The sequence below is a fragment of the Hipposideros armiger genome, unplaced genomic scaffold (genome assembly GCF_001890085.2).
Source record: "Hipposideros armiger isolate ML-2016 unplaced genomic scaffold, ASM189008v1 scaffold_248, whole genome shotgun sequence".
Classification (NCBI taxonomy): Eukaryota; Metazoa; Chordata; class Mammalia; order Chiroptera; family Hipposideridae; genus Hipposideros; species Hipposideros armiger.
This window is the reverse complement of record NW_017731598.1, coordinates 766,094-781,821: the sequence shown is the minus strand read 5'-3', so window position 1 is coordinate 781,821 and position 15,728 is coordinate 766,094.

Sequence of the window (15,728 nt, the reverse complement as noted above, 5' to 3'; positions counted from 1 at the left end):
CTGCAGCCCACGCCGTCGCCGGCGACTCACGGCAGCCCAGCTCCAGGTTGAGCTGTTGTTCAGCATCTTAGCTGTAGAGGGCAGTGTCACTGGGCCTCATATGTGGGATCCGAACCGGGGCCCTCTGGCGTCCCAAGCCAGTTCTTAACCATTGCGCCACTTGGCCGGCCCGTCAAGGTTCTTCTTGAGTCTTTTGTTTTTTTAAGAATAACCAACTTAAAATAATCAATATCCCAATAAAGACATATTTGGGGGTGGGACGCTCCGCTCTCCTCACTGCCATGTGTTGAAATTAAATTTTTATTTATCAAAGTTAAATTTCAAAACTGCATCAGGAACTACAACTTCATCGAGGCCAGATGGTAAAGCACTGTTTCAGCTGCTCCTGGAATGAACAGGGCTTGGCGCTTGTTCTTCAGGAACAACAAAAGGATTAAATAACATTAACTGATCATATTTGTAACAAAACCCCTCAAATGCTCAGCCATCAGTTTTTCCTGTTTGGCTCACCTTCACCTAGACCATCCTGCCCTCTGCGTAGACACAGTGATTCCACTATATTTTGCTGTGTCTCTCCCAGCCCCTTCCCATCCTCTGCAGCTACTCCACTCCAAGGACCTTTTATGCCCTTACTCCGGGTCCTAAAGCACAGGGCTGAGTGTATTGAATTGAACCATGTGAAATGGCCGATATTTAACTATTCTTGATGGCAATTTCATGGGGCTCAACCTAATGGCATTTATGAAACAAAAAATTTTTTTTTTGGTTATAGTTGTATTTAAAATTTCCTACTTAGAACTGGCATCTAAGCATGAATTTGACTTAATTTTTAAAGGAAGACAGAATTGCTGGTCATAAGCAAATAGTTCAGTTACAAAAAAAAATAAATAAATGCTGCAGGTACTATCCCTTTAACATCATGTTTCATATGTAAGGAAAAGGAGAGATTATGACATTTAAAAAAAACATATTGGGATAACATTGGTTAATAACATTATGTAAATTCCAGGTGTACAACTTTATAATATGACATCTGAATACTCTATTGTGGGCTCACCACCCAAAGTTTATGTTTTAAAAGATTGAAGCTTATTTCTATGAGACTTCCTGGGGAAGAAATGCAAATAACCATTAGACTTCCAGGATTGCAACTTTTCCCTCAGCTTCCCCTCCCGTATCTGCCCCAGAACAGCCTTCCAAACCTCAGATGGGAGGATAACTTATTTATATAATGTGATTGTGTGTGTGGCCATTTTCCTGAAAAGCCCATTTTCTATGACCCAGAATTGCTGTGAATTCCTTGTAATGCACTTTGCGATATACTCTGGAAACAGAAGAGGGCGCTCGCACGTAAGCTGCTGCTAATCAGCGTTCAAAACAGCATTTGAATTTTGTGGTGCTTGTATTATGATTAATAAAAGATCTTGGGAGCATTTTTGTAAAGCATTTCAAAGCATTGTGCGTCCAGTGGAGTATAATTAAAATTAATGCAGTAGACAAACATTTTAAAGTATTCTTAATGCCTTGTCTAAAAGTGCTGCTGAATACAATTTTACATATCCCAAAGATTTAAATACCATGCTTATCTCTAAACATTTCTAAGCACTAGAGGCAGAAAAATAGTGGCTTTCTTCTCAACAGATTTCAAACATATGTTTTCTAATGAGTTAATAAAGTCTAAATTTGCTTACTTTAAAAGATTTATAAAATATTATAATGAATTTATCCTGTTTGACTACTGAACGTTGCATGTATCAAGGTCGGTGTGGTCTCTAAAAAGCTCCAGCCCAGGATTGTACTTTCAGATTCTTAGGTAAAAACAAGCAAATATATGCTTTTAGGAGACTATTCCATTCCACCTTTAACTCAGGGATGAACCTTTACCCTGTTTAGTCCTCAGAAATCAGAAATGGGCATTGTCTTTTCAAGATGGTCTCTGTCTTTCTCTCAGAAATCTTTCTAGGTAGATGTTGTCATTCTTTTATAAAGCCTGTTAGAACATATTTCCAAAAATCTTACAGCATGAGTAAGTCTGTGAATGTGAGCTGTCTCCCACACTCTGAAGTACAAAAGGCTTAAGACATTGACTGCCTTATGTGGTCACTTTGAATCACTTCAGGATGCTGTGTGACCATTGTCCAATTAATTCCCTTGCTGATGCTAATGTTTATTGTATGCCTACTATGCGCCTGCATTTTTTCTATGCACTGAGGTTAAGTTATCACCAAACAGTAAATTCCTGTTCTTGTAGAGGATATATAATAGTGGAGGAAGTCAGACAGTAAACAGAACTCAATAGTGATCATTGCAATGCTGGGGGGCGGGGGGGAACGGGGGGAAGCAACAGAGTGGCAGAAGAATGCTGGTTTAAATAAGTTGATCAGGGAAGTCCTCTCTGATGAGATGACATTCTAGCTGAGACCTGAAAGGAGTGAGAAAGCAAGTCATTAAGATCTCCCAGAGAAGAGTGTGTCCAGCAGAGGGAACTCCTAGTGCAAAGATGCTGAAGTCTGTGCTTAGCCTAGCAGAGGAACACCACGGAGGGCAGATGGCTGCTGGGTGGCAGGAGCAGGTTGAACAAGGAGATGGCTGGGGAGACATCAGAGAGGTTGTGCGTAGGTGAGGGAAGCAGAGCACATAGTGCTCTGTAGGCTAGGGTAAGAACTTGGGAGTTTATTCTGAGTGAGATGGGAGTCACTGGAAGTTTTTGTGTGGAGGAGTGACATGAACTGAATTACATGTTAAGATGATCCTATGAACATAGAAAGGGGTCAATGACAGAAGCAGAGAAAGCAGATAGGAGGCTATTGCAATCACCCAGCTGAAAGGTGATGGTAGCTAGGAGTGGTGATGGGAGATGAAAAGTGGTTGGACTCAGAACCTGTTTGAAATACAGAGCTAATAGAGGGTGCTGATGGATTGGGTTGGATTTCCAGTGTGAGGGAAAGAGGGAGCCAAAAATGACTTCCAGAATTTTGGCGTGAACCCATGGAGTTATCTGTTATGGAAAGCTGGAAGATTGTTGTAGGAACAGGTTTGGGGGAGAAAGATCAGACATTCAGGTTTGGATGTGTTAATTTTAAGATGCCTACGAGACATCCAAGTGGAGACAGCAAGTAGCAATTTGATATATAATTGGAAAGAGAGCTGGACTAGAGATGTAAAGTTTAGAGATACATGTACTTAAAGCTGTGAGACTGGATGAGATCACCTGGAAGTGAATATAAAAGGTAGAAGTGGTCTGAGAACAGAGCCTTTGGACTCGGTGAAGTTTAGAGGCCAGGAAAAGGAGGAGGATTTAGTAAAGGAGACGGAAGATGAGAAGCCAGCTAGGGTTAGGTGTCATCAGCTGCCTCCAATGTTGCTCATAGGTCCTATAGGCAGCATGGGAGGCAGCTGATTATCCTATGACACAGGATAAGAGGAGGACTAAGAATTGACTGTTGAATTTAGCAACATGGAAATTGTTGATGACCTTGACAGGCAACTCAAGTGGATGTGGAGACAGTGAGTAGATGGCTTTTTTGAGGAAGTTTGTTGTAAATGTGAGCATTGGGACAGGAGCTGGTGAGGATATCTTTTTTAACACCCCTTCCCCCGTTAAGACCAAAGTCCTAGTCTTGGTCTTTCCTAGTATCTCTCCTTCATTTAAAAAAATCTCGTTGATGTTGACGCTTGCTAAAAATGTAATTCTCTTCCTCATTGTCAACGCTTGTAGAAAATGGGTGCTTGTGAGCCTGTTGCTCACATTCCATGTCATGGGAATCTTGTGTTGTTTCTCTCATAGGTGCGTTGGATGTGCCAGCTTGTATTTCTTCAGAGTTTTCATTAACTGTATGTGTGGTGTTGAAGGCATTACATATTAAAAATAAATTCAGCCATTGCTTCACTCGCCTCTTGTTTTGCTTTTAAATTTTTTCTTGGTTGAGCTCCACTGGTCAATGTCATTTCACGTTGGTATGGAGATCTCACTTTAGATTTTGTTATATCTTCAGAATAATTATGAACTAGTTGCTGGTTTCCAGATCTTGCAAACACCCGCCAATTCCTCTAAGTTCCTGAAGGATAAAAACAAACAAACAAACAAACAAACAAAAAACCAACTATCTATTTAACAGTTTTATACTTACCTAACAGTTTGTACTTTGGTTCTTTGTTGTAGTTTGGTGTAATAATATTCTATGTAAATAGTTGTCCAGTAACAAGTGAATTTTAATAAAATAAAAATATCTGCAAAGGGTACATTTTAAGTAACTGCTAATGTAATGTTTTATTTTCTTGATTCAGTTTTTAGCTTTAAAACAATGATTAAAATACAAGAGTAGACTTCAATTTTAAAGACATTATTACTCAAATACAATAAATATTTCATGTGTAAAGTAACCAAACAAAAGTTACCAAGCAAAAATATTACGTCTTGCCGTTCACATTCTATTTCACTTTTTAAAATTTAAAGACACAAATAGCAACTCCAAATGGTTACATAGAATGACAGAACTGAAGTAACTCAAGTTCTATTTCTTCATCTTTACAACTGTTTATTTTGAACCTATGGTTTAAGCCCAGGAATATGTAGTATCAAAGGGGATAGAGACAAGAACTGCACTTGAAACAAGTTTGAATGATTCTGGACCATTACGAATTCCCAAAATGAATGTGTGTATCTGAATCTACGCGTATGTCCTGGGTTCGACTGTATAACTGGCAGTTTTCCAAATTAACTTCTATGTAGAAGACAATATTTATTAAATGTTAAGAAATTAAAATGTGCTGATTTGAAGCTTATATGTGCATTATTAAAACTCAACAGTAATTGCAGCAGTTGTTTAGAACACTATGCGTTTTATCTTAGACATTGCTTACAATTGTCAGCACTCAGCGATTATAGAAAGCAGACTGACTGTTGTGGGCTTCATTATTGTACTGAAATTCCGTACAGACAATGCCTGCCGTTGTTACCCTCACCCAGGACGGGCTGCCCTTCCCCCATCCTGTGCGCCACTGAATGTTGGCTATCTCTGCATGTTGGCAGTGATCCAGTAGAGAAAGGAAAACTGATGATTCAGAAGACAGAGAGAGAAAAAATACCAGGACTGTATCTCTGAGCAGATGAGGGGACGGGATCGCAGGTGCTAGCAGAGGAGCTGATTTAGATAAGGGCATGAAAAGTTCACCCATTGCAATAGGAGGGAAGGCAGAGTTTATGAGTACAGATGCAGGCAGGCCTATATATCCAAGGTATTATTTCTTAGTCTCTTTTCCAGAAATGGAATTGGATTCAGAGACATTTCACCCTCCCACAGAGGGTGGGTTATGTGTGGATTCCCTTAAAGGGCCCTTTATGACTGACTTTATTTTCTTGACTACTTTGGCTTTGTCTTTCAATTTATGTGCTCTTTACTGATAGTAATGCTTGACTATCAACTATGCTGACCCAAACGAAGACACATGTGTGATTTTGGAACTGAGGTTATTAATTCCTTGTAACAGAGAATAAATGTTCTGATTTTGGAAACCCAGTTGTGAACACTATAGGATTTAGTCTCTTTTTCTCCTTCTCACCTCTGAGAGGGGATACTGCAGATCTGAGAGGCTGAGTGTGTGTGGGAGGGGGGGACGGGGGGGCTGGGTGAGGAAGTGGCACCCAGTTGCAGTGCTTGTCCTTTTCTGTCGGGTTTTATTCTGATATTTTCACACTGCTCTGAGAGAATTCCACCGAAAGGTCCTCAAGTGCCATGGAAAGGACAAGGAAAGAGCATCTTTGAACAGTGGCATTGTTAAATGCCAAGAGCCTGCCTCTCCAGTGGATAATTTTGAGATGTTCTGAAACACTTTTCAAAGGCTTAGCGAAGTACTCTCTGTGGAAAAGGACATATTCTATATTAAACTCACACTGGGACCAGAAGGGGCCTTGGGTAAAACTGTGAACATGATGAAGTTTGTCGCCCTCTTTTTATTGCCTTGTTCTCCATCGGTGGATGCTCCTCAAGTGTCTTGGGGTCGTCCCCCTCTTTTCCTGTTTGTCTTATTTGAATGAGTGCCGAGATAGGTTATATACCAGGGGTACCAAAAAAATGGAGGCACATAACTTGTATTCATCTTTTGTTATTGGTGTCTATTGACAGTTACAATTTTAATACAGTTTTTTTTTCTTTCTTAAAGTGTGTATACATTTTTTTGGCACCCTCTGTATGTAAGTAATTTAGATCTTGTTCTTCCCTGTGGACATTGCTTCCGCCACAGGCTTTTCACACAGGGCTGCTTATTCTTCCTTACCCCCCAGACTTCTAACCGCTGCTCTGCCTCCAGCCTGGCCATCCTCTAAGCCACGCTCTATGCTGCAGCCAGTGATCTGGCACCTACTGACCAGCCATCTGGAGCTTTGTCACACTTGCCCGATTCCCTACCTCTGGCCAAACTGAGCTGCTCGCATTTCCTCAAACCCACCGTGTTCTCTCTCTCGTGCCCCAAGCGTTGGCTTGTACAGTGTCCTCTCCCTGGAACACTCTTCCTGGCCCCCTTCTTCTGCCCCTTACTCATTCCACAGGTCTTAGTTCAGGGATCCCACTATCGGAAGCCTTCTGTGACTCTCCCTATTCAGGTGAGGTGCTCCTCATAAGTAATGTTTAGCACGAATCCCATTATACTGTAATTGTTTGTGTATCTTTCTTTCCCTCCTCCCCATGTGGGATTTTGATCGGAGTGGCTCTTCCCACAGTGATTTCCCATTTCCTGGGAAAAGGCCCAAATACAGAGGTAGGGGTAGGTGATGGTAGTTGAATGTCAATGCTATGGTGCTGATCCCCTAGCCAGAGCTCATGACCTATAGGTTGCATAAAAAATATTGAATGAATGAATGATGAATTTAGATCAATGTACTACTTCTCCTAAGAATAGGTGCATCTTAGTTCCTAATTTTTTCCCCACAAAAAGGCCAGAAATTCTATTTTATGGCAGTTTAACAATAAATTCAAATCAATAACCTATTACTATTTTAGGAGGTACTATGCTAGGAATTTAGGGGGGCATATAAGGGTGAATGATACACAGCCTCAGTCCTTAAGAAATTTAAAATATATCACACTTATAAATATACTTTCTCTTAATAAACACACATATATCTTCAAGGAGTTGAGAAGATTAAAATGTTTGTTTTAAATTTGATTTAATCATGTTTGTGAAAGCTGCTAAAACTGAAGATCAAAGACCTTTAGGCTTTTAGCACCTACTACATGCCAAGGATTGTTTTTATTTTTTTCACTTAATACCCAACATCTGATAAAGTCAGTGTTATTTCTGGTTGTGAAATAAGAGTATCTGTCTTTTGTTAAAAGTATTTCGACAACATGGATGGATCTTGAGATTATGCTAAGTGAAATAAGTCAGACAGAAAAAAATGAGAACCATATGATTTCACTCATATGTTGGATATGAAACTGAAAGCAATAAACTAAGAAGACAATTACACAAAAACTCATAGACACAGACAACAGTTTAGTGTTACCAGAGGGAAATGGGGGAAGAGGTGGTAGAGAAGGCAAAGGAGGTCAAACATATGGTGACAGAAGGAGATTTGACTGTGGGTGGTGAACACACAGTGCAATATATAGATGATATATTATAGAATCATATACTACACCTATATAACCTATATAATTTTTTTTTTTTTTTTTAGCTGAGCCTGTTGGCAGCTCAGCGGCAGCTCAGCTCAGGCCGGCACTCGAACTGCTATTGCTCAGAGCTTGCACTCTTGAGCGAGCTCTTAACCAACGGAGCCACTCGGCTGGTCCTTAACCTATATAATTTTATTAACCAATGTCACCTCAATGAATTTAATTAAAAAAAAAGTAGTTTAGACCCATTATGTATCTGCAGAAGGTATTTTCTTGCACTTGAAACAATATCAGGTGCTCCATTTCCTTGACCTGTCCAGAAGAGGATAAAATGTAACCCCAAATTAAAATGGGCATTGTTATTGTTTAATGGGTGAGGAGTTTCAGTTTTGCAAGGTGAAAAGAGTTTTAGAGATGGATGGTAGTGATGGTTGTAAAACAATGTCAGTGTACTTAATGCCACTGAACTATACACTTAAAAATGGTTACGATGGCAAATTTCATGTTATGTGTATTTTACCACAATTAAAAAAAAATAGGTCCAACTTAAAGAAGAGAGCCTCCCCTGATATCTTTTAACAGTTTTATTGAGGACTAATTTATATATCACAAAATTTACCTGTTTTAAGTGTACAATTCAATGGATTTTAGTATATTCACACAATTGTACAACCATCACCACAAGCAATTTTAGAACATTTTTATCTCTCCCAAAAGATCCCTCAAGCCCATTTTCAGTCACTCCTTGGTCTCATCCCAGCCCCAGGCAATCACTAATCTAATTTCTGTCTCTCTATATTTACTTTTTCTGGGCCTTTCATATAAATAGGACTACAGAATGTAGACCCTTTGTCTCCGACTTCTTTCACTTAGTATAATGTTTTTGAGATTCATCCACACCGTTCATCCATGTTCATCAAGGTTCATGCATGTACCAGAACTTTATTCATTTTTATTGTCATTTTTATTCCATTCCATTGTATGGCTATACCACATTTTATTTACCCATTCATCAGTTGATGGACTTTAGGCTTTCCCCACTTTTTTTTCACTATTATCAACAGTGCTGCTGTAAACATTCATGTACAAGTATTTGTGTAGACATATGTTTTCATTTCTCTTGGGTTACAAGTGGAATTGCTGGGTCATATGATAAATTTATATTTAAATTTTAAAGAAACTGCTAAACTCTTTTGCAAAGTGGTTTGTGCCTATCTTTTTGTTCCCTCGGTTTTTATTTCTGTTCTCCTTTTCCTGCCTTCCTGTTGGTTAATTGTACATTTTTTAGAATTCCATTTAAATTTATCTATAGTGTTTTGGAGTGCATTTCTTTGTATAACTTTTTGTAGTGGTTGCCTTAGGTATGACATTATACATACATAAATTGTCATAGTCAACATTTTTACCAGTTCCAGTAAATTGAAGAAAGTTTACTTTCCTTTATCCTCCCCCACTGATAATAGAATTTGAGAGCCACGTGAGGCAATATTGTTTCAAGTTTTGCTTCAGCTGTCAAACACACTAGAAAGCTCAAGAGAAGGAAAGCCTGTTATATTTGCTCACATTTTTACTTTTCATTCTTCCTTTCATCTTGACATTCCTTCTTTTATCATTTCCTTTCTATTTCAACAACTTCCTTTAGCCTTTGTTTTTAGGGTGGTTTTGCTAGTGGTAAACTATCTTAGTTTTATTTCATCTGAGAATGTTCTGATTCCCCCTTTGTTTTTCTTTTTTCTTTTCTTTTTTTCCCCTTTGTTTTTCTGATGGATATTATCACTGAGTATGGGATTCTGAGTTGACAGTTCTTTTCTTTCAGGCCACTTCCTTCTGGCCTCCGTGGTTCTGGAGGAGAAATCCACTTCTATTTGACACATCTATTTTTCACTCTGTTGTTCAAATTGGGTTATTTCTACTTTTCAGTCTTCAAGTTTACTGATTCTTTCTTTCCTTTACCATTTTACTGTTAGTTTCTTAGGTCTACCATAACCAATAACCATAAACTGGGTAACTTAAAATAACAGAAATTTATTGTCTCAAGTTTGAACTTTGAAATCAAGGTTTTGACAGTGTCATACTCCCTCTGGAACCTGTGGGGGAGAATTTCTTCCTTGCCTATATTAGCTTCCGGTGTTTGTTGGCAATCTTTGGTGTTCCTTGGCTTATAGCCGCCTCACTCCAATCCCTGCCTCTGTTGTCACATGGCTATCTTTCTGTGTGTCTTTCTTTCTTTTCTTATAAGGACATCAGTTATATCGGATTAGGGGCCCACCCTACTCCAGTATGACCTTATCTTAATTCCATCTGCAATGACCCTATTTCCAAACAAGGTCACATTCTGAAGTTCTGGGAATTAAAGTTCCTTCTTTATACCTTCTAGTTCTTTGCTGAGACTTTATATTATTTCATTTGTTCAAAGTACCCATTAAATTGTTTGCTTAATTGCTCATCAAAGCAGTTTTATGAAGGCTTATTTATTTATTTAAAAATTATTCATTTTCTTTAGTTAATTACACTCGACATTCAATATTATTTTATATTAGTTTCAGGTGTACAATATAGTGGTTAGACATTTATATAATTTATGCCATGATCCTTCTGATTAGTCTAGTACCCACCTGGCACGATACATAGTCGTTATAACATTATTGACTATATTGTCTATGGTGTACTGTACATCCCCGTAACTATTTTGTAACTCCAATTTGTATTTCTTAATCCTTTTACCTATGAGGGCTGCTTTAAAAATCCTTGTCAGATAATTCCAATATCTTAGTCATCTTTGTGTCCGTGTCTATTGATTTTCTTCTCATTCAAGTTGAGATTTTCCTGGTTCTTGATATGACAAGATTTTCAGTTGTATCCTGGACATTTTGGTTATTATGAGACTCTGGAAATCATTTAAATCTTGTTTTAGCAGGTGTCCTCTGACACTGGCTCCGCGGAGGACGGTGAGAGTGCCATCTTGCTATAGCCACCGGCCACGTCCCCGCTCAGTCTCTGTAGAGACCACAGGGGTGGGGGAAGCTCCACATGCCTGTTGGGTAGGGCGGAAGCTCAGGTCCCCCACCAGGCTTCCTCTGACATCACCCTGGCTGAGTTAGGGAGGGGGACCTTGTTACTCCTCACATGGCCTCCACTGACACTGCAAGGGGGAGGTCTCACTATCACTGGGCAGGAATGAAAGTCTTGGCCTTCTCTAACACTATCCCAGCAGGTGGTATGTTTGCCTCATTACAGCTAGGTAGAGTCCAAGTCCCGGCATCACATCTGCAGGGACATCGTGGGGATGGCTGCACCTCCTTGATGCTGGGCAAGAGGGGAAGTCTAAACTCCCTATTCTGCCTTTGCTGACAAAGGCGGGTGGGGACGATTCTTTCTGTGGTGTTTAACTGGGGTAGAGCAGTCATTGTCTAAAAGTTTTCTGTCTTGACGCCCCTTTCCTGAGCCTTTTGCTAGAGAGAAAGGCTTTTGTTCTTTTTTGCCTGTGACTACTAATGTTTCTGGGTTGCCAGCTTTACTAGTTCCCAGTGCAGTATACATGTGGCAAAAAAGAAAACCAGGGAATTAATGGCTGCAACGTTCTTTGGGTTGTGGGGTCCGTAGCAGGTCTGTGCTCTTCTTTCTACCTTTCAGAGTTTCCTTATGTTTGTTTTGTATATAATATCTAGAGGGGTTTTTTTGTTTGTTTTTTGTTTTTCTAAAGATTTTTATTGGGGAATTGAGGGAAGGGGAACAGACAAGTTGCTATCCTTTTGTTCTTCAGTCTAGTTGTGCAGGGCATTGCTTCACTGGCCCAATTTGGCACCATCATTGCGCTCTTCACGGGCGAGGCAGATCAGTCCCTGGCTTCTGGATGGCCGCTCACAGCGGCTGCTGGCCACTCACGCTGGCTGCTGGCTACACAAGGTAGCCCATGGCAACCCACTGCAGCAGGGGCTGCAGCCTATGCCGTTGCCAGCGACTCATGCAGCCCAGCCCCAGGTTGAGCTGTTGTTCAGTATCTTAGCTGTAGAGGGCAGTGTCACTGGCCCTCATATGTGGGATCCAAACCGGGGCCCTCTGGCGTCCCAAGCCAGCTCTTACCCAACGCGCCACTCGGCCGGCCCATAGAGTTTTTAGCTATACTTAGTGGAAGGAATAGGCAGAAATGTCTATTCCATGTGGTTCCTGCCTCTCTTGATATTTGAGGTACCTAAGATAACCTAAGATATAGACTATTCAAGATGCTTCCATTTCTCCCTTGTAAAATGAGACAAATTAGGAAAAAAATAGTTATTGTGAGAACAAAGCTGTTTGGTTCTCTCCAGGTCATAGCCTTAAAGTTCAGTTTATTGGTCTCTAAGTAGAAATTTAGGTTGGAAAATTAACTGGAGACAATGGACATTATGCTTGCTAATATTTCATGTTCATGTATGATTATACAATTGTGATTAAAGAAGTGGAAATGGAATAATTTGTTAGCTAGGAAAGTACTGAATGCTTACCAAGACCCTGATGAGAATGTTGAAAACGTAGCCATGGGAGAACTTGTGTTTGAAGTCACCCTCTATAGTTTCCGTGAGTTAATTATAATCACTAATTTTCATGTGTACAAAATGTATACCTCTCTTTAATATTCAAACATTTTGAAATAGGCAGCAGTGTGATCATTAACAGTGTTCCGTTGTCTGATAAGGTCACCATTTGGCGATAGCATTGTGTCCCACGGTCATTTTGACTGAAATCCTGTTGGGGTTGGGGGGTGGGAGTCACAATGGTGGAACAATATCTGATGTTCAAATAATGTAAGTTGATTTTGGAGTTGTATTAGAAAATGGAAAATGTTACAAAAGTGCAGAGTATAAATAAATCAGAACTACCAACATTGTAACTATTTCAGAGTTACAAGGTGAGGCAGAGATTATCTGGATTTTCATTTCCTGGAAGATGTGAAGGATGAAACAGAGGCAGAGAAACACAATACTGCTGGGTTTAGTGCATTGGTTGCAAAATGTTCAGAAACTAATTATGAATATTTTCTGCCTTAAGCCATATGCTCATAGATAACTTGTATTTTTCATTACTGATACATATGTTATTCAGAGACTCTACGGTTACTGAAATGCCCTGTATACGATTGTAAAATTTAATGTGTAAAAGATAATGGGCTGTCTCTAAAACACATTTTAAAAATTCTTATTCAGAGAGGGAACTTCACACAGAATGGCCTTTTCTCACAATAAGCAAAGTGAAATTGTTTTTTTACTTTTGTAATAGTATCACTGAAACCTCTAGGCAAAAGTAATGAGAACACGCAGAGTGCAAAGAAATTAATCTGATTATTAAGATTTGCTTAAATGTTACAAAACAGGTATTGATTATCAATGATATATTAAATACATATTGTAATCGCTATCCAAAGCAGGAGGAAATGGCAATCTGATGCTCTGAATTGTGATCTGCAGTTGGGGAAGAGCTTTGTGCTTTTCCACAGGTGTGATTTCAAAGAACTGCATACTCAAATAAGGACCAAAGCTCAGCATTCCTGTTTTATTTTCTATTTACTAACATAAAAAAAAAATAGTCCCTGTAAAACTGTCTCAGTGAGGCTTTTGGATCTTGAAATTCCAATTTTAGCATCAAGAGTGTTTTGTGTACGCAACACACTTTACCTCTTAGTTTGAAAAATTGACAAAAGAAATTTGACCATTTACATGCCTGTAACAGTCTGCTTGTTTGATGATAACCTGGGGTCAATGATATCAAGTAATAGTCTATAAAGATTCCTTTATATACTTTTCAAATGCTCTTGTGATTGTGAAGGTATTCAAGAAACTTTAAATGCTGAGATTACAAGCCTTACAAGCCTTACTAGCTGAGAAAACCAAGCCTTCACTAGTCACAGTCCTATCAGAAAATGGGCCCTATATTATCTCATGCTATGTAACAAATTACCCCCAAACTTAACTTCTTAAAATGACAAATATTTTTATTATTTCACACAGTTTCTGAGGACTGAGAATCTGGGGGACCCCTAGAGGGTGGTTCTGATTCAACGTCTCTCAAAGGGATACAGTCGAGCTGTTCATCAGGGCTGCGATAGTCTTGACAGCCCAAATGGGGAAGGATCAATTTCCAGGGTTGCTAATGTGGTTGTCTGCAGGCTTCTGATCCTTGCTGGCCATGGGCTGAAGTTTCAGACTTTTTGTCATATGGGTCTTTCCATAGGCTACCTGAGTGCCTGAGTGTCCTCATAACATGACAGCTTCCTTTACCCGAAGTGTGTGATCCAAAGGAATTTCAGAGAAGGTAGCTACAGTAATTTATTATCTATTCTCAGAAGTGACACACCATCACTTCTGCTTTATTCTATTGGTCACCCAGAAAAACCATGATATAATGTTGGGAGGGCACAAAACAAGGTTGTTAATACCAGGAGGTGAGGATCACTGGGGGTCATCTTAGAAGCTGGCTACCACAGGTCCAGAGCAGACTTGCAACTTGGATTCACCTAGAATGTCAGTTAAACTATGCCTCTTCTAAAAGCCATTGTCTATTATTGGGAAGAAATTTCACCTGAGTCTACTAGTGACCATCCAGATAGAACACAAGGGGCAAATAAGAAGTTGTTGATGTTTTTCTTCCAAAGTTACATAACCACCCTATAACCTGAGTCTACTAAATATGCTAAGCAATAACAATTCAACTGTTAGTCACACTTTTGTTGGGGTACCAAGGTCCAAATTTAATTTCAAAAGTATATATGGTCTACAGTATAGCCCCTAGAAGGGTAAAATATACAATGAAATAATATAAAACAGTATGCTATCACAAAAAGTTCATTTTGGAATAAAGTTTTAAAACTTGGGTATGAAAAATATGGAAAACAAGAGACCTTTCCGCTTTCTTTATTTCCCAGATTGAATAGCTGAATTGGATTTTATAATATCAGTAGGAATTAATGACTGCTTTTACATTTTCTATTTTGGGTGAAAGATAAGTCACTTTGAACACTTCCGGTAGTAAATTGCCAGGTAGAGATACAATCATTAAAAATTACTGTATAAAATTCTTGGCTTTTTGTAAAAGAAATTTCAGAGAGTTTTCAATTTAGGAAAATCTTCTAAAGGACTTCATATATATCAGCTGCTTGAAACACACAAACTGTAAGGTAACTGACCCAGGCAAAGCAAAGAGGGCCTAAATAGCTCTACTAAACTTAACAAAAAATAAATAAACAGCCAACTGAAAACCTAATGGGATTTTTAATCATTAAATAACTTAGCCATCTGGTTAGGCCAGGACGTATCTGCAGGCTACAAAGGCTGTTTAAGAGGTAGAGTAGTGGCAATAGATGACTTTTTTTCCTTTTCTAATCCTGCAGATTATCTGTGCTTACATCTATCCTCAGTCCCTAAGATGTTCTAACCTTTAGCGGGTGGGGGGAAATATTGTAGGTCAAGAGATGGTGATTTCTGCCGGAGGAGGAAAGGAGCCTGGGTGGGATTGGGGTGCTGACTTTATGTTAGTAGTGGTTCCCCACCTCGGCAGCATGATAGAATCAGATTCTCTGGGGTGCGACTCAGGTGCCAAACCTTTATTAAGTTCTACAGGTGATTTTAATGTGCAGCAAAGGCTCAGAATCTTTGTTTTGACATCATCTCATTGAAGCACTGATCAGAATCACATGAGCATGTTCAAGTTACAGAAGGCCAGACCTCATCTTCAGAGTTTATGATTCAGTAGGTCGGGGGTGGTACCCAATAATTTTGCATTTTAACAGGTTCCCAGTTGATGCTGATGTTGCTATTCCACACTTTGAGAACCAATCTTAGAAGAGTTTGGCTCTTGTTATATTTTTACTGGAGTTCAGCTGCGAGTGGGGTGGAGGGGTGAGGAGTGAAAATTGGTAGAGGAAGCGAACAGTTATCATTGGTCCCCCTTCTTTCTTGTCCCAACTCCCTTCAAAACTGAAGGTGAACCTGGGTCTATCACTGCATCGCCCCTCACCTATTAGCCTTTATTTCATAGATTGAGAAACTAAAGTTCTTTAGGAGTCATGTGAATAGCCCAATAGACTGGATTTAACCATCCCGTTGTATGTAGCTGACCTCTTTGCTCACGCAGGACGACCTC